At 41.3% G+C, this 7,404-nt stretch overlaps 1 long non-coding RNA gene across 1 annotated transcript; it reads left to right on the forward strand.

The window, feature by feature from the left end:
- The first annotated feature begins 807 nt into the window (after nt 1-807).
- On the forward strand, nt 808-1,422 carry LOC147610612 (uncharacterized). Its single transcript, XR_015264099.1, has 2 exons — nt 808-1,088; nt 1,213-1,422. It is a non-coding gene; the product is annotated as an uncharacterized LOC147610612 (long non-coding RNA).
- The last annotated feature ends 5,982 nt before the right edge of the window (nt 1,423-7,404 follow it).

A 7,404-nucleotide genomic window follows, 5' to 3' on the forward strand; every position in this document is an offset into this window, starting at 1 on the left:
CACGGCATGAATTGCTTTGTACTAGTTCACGGTGTGTGGACAAAATAGGAGTCGGTAATGTGTACATACGTGTACATGGCGTGTGTGAAGTTTTGCTTTTGAGAGCATTGCCAGGTGTACAGAGTAGATGGTATTGATGTGAGCATGTATAGGCCTGTCCGGTGAGAGGTTCGCTGGGGTTGATTTCAGCTGTTCGGTCGTCTTGAAGAGTGTGGGCGTCCAAGAAATACAATGGGCATTGGAAGTTGCATTTGAATGTGTGTGGAAAGCATAAAGGCAATTAATGTTAGTGCGTCTACGTCGTAATCGAGTCATGATCTTTGAGATGTCCATAGAAGCCACTGTCCTTGATCCAGAGCTTTCACGAAGTTGCCGTATGACAAGAATTTGGAGGTTTGGGAGGTAATTCGGATGTTTGAGGAAAGACGGGCTTCTATTACTTTAGAAATTTGAAAAATATCAAGCTTGGATCTATACATAATCGAAGCACGGGTCAGCCCGCTGCTGCTGGTGTATTGTAAGAGCTATTGCTTTTTCCACTGAAACACTGAACGTAGATAGTGCTCGAAACTATAGATATGGGAAGCACGGGTCAACCCACTAGTAGTGTATTGTAAGGGCTATTGCTTTAAAAAAAAAAAAATGAGGCAATGGTGAGGGTGAACGTAGTAGATAGTGCTCGTGTCAATGCAATGTGTTGGTGAGGTGTTCATGAACGGTCAGTTGAAGAGGTGCGCCCCTTGGGTGAAGAAGGGGGGGTCGAGGCACTGCACAGAAGTGTATTGCATTCTTTTTTTTGGTCGATCGGTTGGTTCCATGTGGCGGTACTAATAATGCCGTTCGGGCTGCTGCGCATTCGACTGAAGCACCGGTTTCTGAAGAGGCTCAAGCGGCACCCGCATCTGAAGAACAAGTTCCCGCCGCACATCCGCAACAACCCCCGCCGCATCCTACGACGCTGGACGCTCCAAAACTTCTGGAGTTTCTGGAACTGAATTCCCCAAAAAAAATAAACCAAATTTGAGTCTGGAGGCGGCGTCCGCACGTCAAGGAGGACAATCATCATTAATTATTCTAATCATCATTAAGTTATTCTTAGTGCTGTTTACGTTCAATCATCATTAATTACGAGCGCAACGCTAAGCGTAGACTGTACGCAAATATGAAGAGCCTTGTCCGCACACCCTGCCTAACTTGCTTCTGCTTTTGTAGAAGCCAACCACGTGAGAAGGTGGCCATGCAGAGGAGAAACACGCACGTGCAGCCGCCTTTTGAGTATCGCTTGAACTTCGAAGAGGGCGAGGACCAGCGCCTCCTCGACCGCTACTCCGCATTCTGTCCTCGACAACCGCATTCCTGAAGAAGAAGAAGAAGGCGGCTTGCGTGCAGATCAGAGTCCCCACAAGAATACTCCGCATTCTGTCCTCAACCGCATTCCTGAAGAAGAAGAAGGCGGCTTGCGTGCAGATCAGAGTCCCCACTTCTCTGGACCCTAATACTAATATGACCGTTGATGATATGCCCCAGTATGTCGATGGCGATCACATTAACACTGATATATATACCTCTTCACGCAAACGAAGAGCATCAAGCTCATCATGCTCCAACCATCCAATAGTATAAACCGCATTGGTGTTGTTGCCTGTAACAAAACCAGCAAGTGAAAGGGTAGCATCAATATACATCCGCGCTAACTACAATGTGCCTGACCTTCAACGGGGCTTCATTGGGGACAAGTTGCCATTATTATTTTCCTCAAGACCTTGCATTATTTGCGCCACTTGTCTATGAACACTTTTTACCCGCAGCAACGAAGTTTAACTTCGCTCGTGTAAACACTTAGATCCACCTTCAATTTGATCATGTTCAGTGACGTTGTTTTCCAGAGAAAGATAATTAAAAGGTTGCTTTGTCGATCGTATACATTGTTGGGTTTTGAGCCATATTTCCCTTGGACATAGGTTAATGATGTGAGAAACATTTTCATGGGCATACAAAGAGTGAAGCTCAAATGATGTGTTGTGGACACTTCATGTCTAAGTTTCTTCCAACATCTAAGTTTAAAGCTTGGTGTCACATAAGGTCATGTTTAAAGCCAATAATCTAGATACTCAAACATTGTAATTGAGCTTTGCAGCAAATACTCAACGTTCTTTTTTATGGATCTGAACATTTATTGAGGGCAATGTGACTCTCTTCTAGAAGCCACAAGCTCTTTTCCTAAGTAAGAAAAGCAAAGCACTAGAAAGGAATCGAAGTTGTGACTTTTTGTCTTCATCACCCAATCCCATGAATATGAAACTCCCCTTAAGTTACTAAAAATATCATAGATTTGTTGAGTCCAAGTACCACACTTGATAAAGTAGAGATACAATTCACTCGATCTACTATGATTTGCTAAGAGTGTAGATGCACATTAAACATTCGGTAACTCACGAATAGAATCAAAAAGAATTTAATCCTTTTGATATTGATGATGTAGCTAAAAGAGGGTTTTAGGTGAAAACAGGTTAAGAAAGCTGTGACACCACATGCTTACCACCACTAGACTCACTTCCGTGAGCTTCGTTTCAATACCAAATCAATCCATGTCAAATTTGGTACTATTCCAAAAGGAAGGGACATTTAAACAAAGATGGATAGCAAATATCACAAGTAAGTAGTAATAAGCACTCCATTAAGAGGACTAAATAATAAACCCCAGTTACTATAGGTTACAAAATTTGTTCAAAACATACTCATCCTTTTATATAGGTTGCAAACTTTGTTCAAAGCATGATCATGCTTTTGACCAGTGTATCAAAAGATTTAACAAAGAATGACCAACTATGTGTATCTTGATGTGGGTAATGTCTTTGTGAACACAAATCACTATGTACATCAAAAATTTATAGAAAGTATGCCCAACACTGATTCATTGAGCACTCTCCTTTCATACCTAAAACTAAAGGACAACGGAAAGTGCCCAGATGCTGCAGCTTGCAAGAGTGAGCGTATAGAGTGTCCTAGACATAGCACAATTTGATGCTAACCAAAAGTGATCAGCAAGAGTCCTGGAAGAAGGCCAATGGGTTTACTTGAAAGACTGTCAAGTAATGTGGAATGGAAAAGTCTATAAGTAGTCCTTGAGATATTCAAGACCTTATATGATATTAACAAAGGTTAATAGTTTGATGGACTATATGTGCATCATGTCTTTCATGTTAGTAGATTGAGAGAGGTACTAGGTACAAGAGATAGCTTAATTAATTCCAACCAAGAGCTTCCAAGACTTGAGCTTCTATTTGTTTATGTTCCCCATGACCCAAGACTGTAGTGGATCATAGGGAATGCACCCTTAATAGAAAAGGTCAATTTCTGAGTGGTTGATTAGATGGAAGGATCATGTTGATGAAGATAACACTTGGGAGAATGTTGCTTCACTTAGATGCCAATATCTAGATTTTATCTCCTAGTCTTCATCTCATTAGTAGAGGGAGAATGTTATGTCCTGAGTATATGCATGGTAAGGTGGACATAACAAGGCTAGTGATTAAAGATCAGCTAGACACAATTCTTATAGCACTGTCAATTGGCCATTGGGATATACCCCTTCTATGTTCATGCTAATATTTTTGTTCCTTTTGATGTTATGTGTACTCATCGTATGTTCCTTGTTGATGTTTGTGTGTTTGTGATTTGCAGTGCTTTAGACATGCTTCTCGGGATTTCGTTTGTGAGTGTATTAATCTTGGATGGACACACACGTAAGAGGATTATTTTTATGGGGTGTTTCAACCTTGGAGGGTTTTGGAAGTCAATGCTCGACTCTCGTCCATTATCACTATGCATAGGTAACAGATTGCTCTATTTAATAAGGCCCTCTATATGAGGAGTAGCCATTGTGTTTTGAGCACCCGAGTGCTAATAGTTTCTAGTTTAAACATTAAGTGTTGGCCATATGTAGTTGAATGGTTAGGTACCATGCTAATTAGGATGCACATAATTAGTGCTCAATTAGTGCGGGTTAACTAGCTACACTCTTGGGTAAAAGAAGATCTTATGGGACACCTAGTCCTCAAATTGCAGGTGGCCCAAAGAGTGTGCTCAGAGAAAATCTTCCAAGGATGGATTTGGAAGTTGCACTAAAATAATGAGTCTCTTATTTAGTCTAATATGGTTTCAACAACTGAGTGATATGGTTGGCTCGATCTATCGGTTCTGGTCAATGATGTGGTTGGTTCGGCCCATCTAGACCAATCATTGGGTGGATGACGTGGGCTGACCTATGATATGACCAACTTGGGTATATATAGATAAATTTGATAGCCTCCTTAGTCATATTGAGACTCTACGATTATGACTTTCTTCACAACATTATGCACCCTTGCTAGTGCATGGCATCCTCTATCCAACATCTACCTAGATCACCATCAAAGCTCCTTGTCAGAGTGTCCTTATCAAAGTGCATGAGTGGACAAACACCATCAATTTATAGCTTTGGTTTATAATAGAAATTCAGTATTCTCCATCACTTTGTAACTTTGGCTTGCAATAATAAGTCAATATTCTGCATATCTTTTGCATCAATTTCTTTATCTTGTGAACATTCTCTGTTGCATTTCCTTAGCCCAAATCCCTCCCATGAAAGAAAGCTCTAACCAAATATCACTAAACCTCCAAGAAAACCTAACCAAACTTAACCTAAAGAAACTGTTAGTATAAGATCAATGCCCACCTCTTAGCATGTATCTCACATTGATGTATGGTGCACATTTGTACGGTCCCCATTCTGAGGAGAAGCCATTGGTGTACATATCTTTAGTGGGAACCCCATCTTAGACATTAGGAAAGGTCTTATTATTATTGATGGGGGGTTAGGGTACAAATAGAGGTTTGTGTGTGAATCTACTCTTGTATAACATGTGATGACATCATCATGACATGAATACGATGTCATCACATGACCTAAGCATGATGTCACTCATGACATCATCATATGATGTCACCCATGACATCATCGCATGATGTCATCCCTGATGTAAGCATGAATATGTCACCCATGACATCATCATATGACATCATTGCATGATGTCACCCAATAGTGTGTGAAATCCAATGCTTGTGAGCATATATTCCCTACACTCTCAGTACATGCTCCATCCAGAGTCTGTCTAGATCACCATCTAAGCTCTAGACTAGAGTGCACGGGTGAACAACACCATCATATTGTACCTATCTCTTGTTTGGTATGATTAGAATTTCAAAATTCTCTCCATTCTCTCTATTGCATTGTCTAGTATACTTTCTCTTTCTGTATCTTTTTTCACTGTGCCATATTCTCACATGGAATCAAAGCTATAGGTTCTCTTAGCAACAATAGTACAAAAAGTCAAATCTTTCTTCGCATAGAAGTAGCTTGGAGTGATGTCTACTTCAGGGTCCGGTGCTACTACAACTATTCTAGTGCTGCTCATTCGTCCACCTATCTTTACTGAAGGCAAGTTAGATGGGACAAACTCCTTGGAAGTTCAAAATCAACGCCATCCTTGATTCTTATGAGCTACTGGAAACTGTTCTAGGAACGGACCAAGAACCGGTGAAAACCATTGACCCTAGCAATAACACACAAATGATTCCACCAGATGCTTCTCTTCTTTGGGCATGGAAGCGGCGCAATACAGATGCACTTTGCACCATTGTTACTAGTGTAAGTGATTCTATTCTTACTCTGATTCAACACACAACCAAGGCATCCGTGGCTTGGGCCATACTGAGAAATCAGTATGAGCCCTGTAATTAGACGAGGATTCAAAACATAGAGAATCACCTTTCTACTGAAAAGTTTGCTAAAGGAGAGGCTGCATAAGTGTTTATCTCTCAAATCAAAAACCTGCGGGACTATTGTGGGAATCATGAAGACCAGTGAGAGTTAGAGGCAGAGATGTATCCGCATTCAACCGTAGAAGTATGATGGCTTTGTTATGGCACTAAACACCCAGATTAGAGTACCACCTCTTTCTTTTGAAGAAGTTAGTGCTATATGTTATTTAAGGAGGAGATGCAGCTGAAGACCCGTGTTGGTGTGGTGACACCGCATTTATGGCCAATGTAAAAGGAAAAGGTGGGCCTACTTCCAAAGACAAGAAGAAGAAGTTTTTTGGTACATGCTACTACTGTCGACAAGAAGGATCATCCCATCAAAGACTGCAAAAAGAAGCAGGCTGATGAGAAGAACGACAACAAGAAGACTTCATATGGAAGGAAAAGGAGTCATCCAACAACGCCCAAGCTGAGCTGGAACTCTGGGTCATCATAGAAGAGGTATGCTCATCCGCTCTCAGGCTCCAGTTGGCTATTCATGGATTTTTGATAGTGGGGTGTCCCGACATATGTCTAGCAGCAAAAAGGACTGGTATAGTCGCTGGCAGCCTTTGCATGAATCCATCAATGTTATTATCAAGAATTCTCTATGTGTCTCAAATAAAGAGAAACCTACTCTTGTTGCAATAAAAGATCATGGCCTTGAAGTATGCTTGAAGAAAACAGGAGTAGAGATTCTAGATGATGACGGGAAGAGAGTTGGCAAAGCTGTGAGGAATAACAATTTATATGAGCTAAGTGCTATTAACAGCTATTGACAAGGGCACAAGCAAACTTTGGCATGAGCGATTTGGTCACATCAAATTTACTGTGTACTAAAGGAGATGCAGAAAATGGGGATGGTGGAAAATTTACTTGCATTTGCAGAATTGTGGGAACGATGTGAACTTGTATGATGGGAAAGCAATAAAGGAAGGCATTTCCACAAGAGAGCAGCAATCGCGCAAAGTCTCCTCTAGAGCTGGTACATGTTAATATTTATAGTAGGATGTATACTACATTACATTGGGGGGATCTTCTTACTTTATGCTGTTAGTCGATGATTATAGTAGGAAGATGCGGGTTTATTTCCTCTATGATAATGTTGGAATTAGGGTTGCAGGAATGCACACACAACTTCAAGAAGATAAGGAAGCTTGAGCACAACACAGTAGTGTATTATGAGTGCCAAAAATGAAAGATAACAAGCCCTAGAAGATAATAGGCGTATATACAATGCACGGGGGAAAAAACCTCCTAGTGAGGGAAAAAGTGCCCCGGCGGTCCTAAGTGTGTTCACACACATCACTACTATAATATGGTAACAAATCCCCCCTGGAGTGATGCGGTGAACAAGAGCTAGCACTCATGTATAGGGAAGTGTCTAGCTATGTGGACGAATCCACAAAAGGGAGTAAGCCCAAAAGCTTTGCGAAAAGCTTCGAACTTCTCACGAGGCAGAGCCTTTGTGAAAAGGTCTGCAAGGTTATCCTGTGTTGGCACATAAGCCAAACTGATCTCTCCTGCAGAGAGTCTCTCCCTGACATAATGGTAGTGCACCTC

This window comes from Cibotium barometz, chromosome 49, assembly GCF_041138505.1.
Source record: "Cibotium barometz isolate CiBa-2024 chromosome 49, ASM4113850v1, whole genome shotgun sequence".
NCBI classification, from domain to species: domain Eukaryota; kingdom Viridiplantae; phylum Streptophyta; class Polypodiopsida; order Cyatheales; family Cibotiaceae; genus Cibotium; species Cibotium barometz.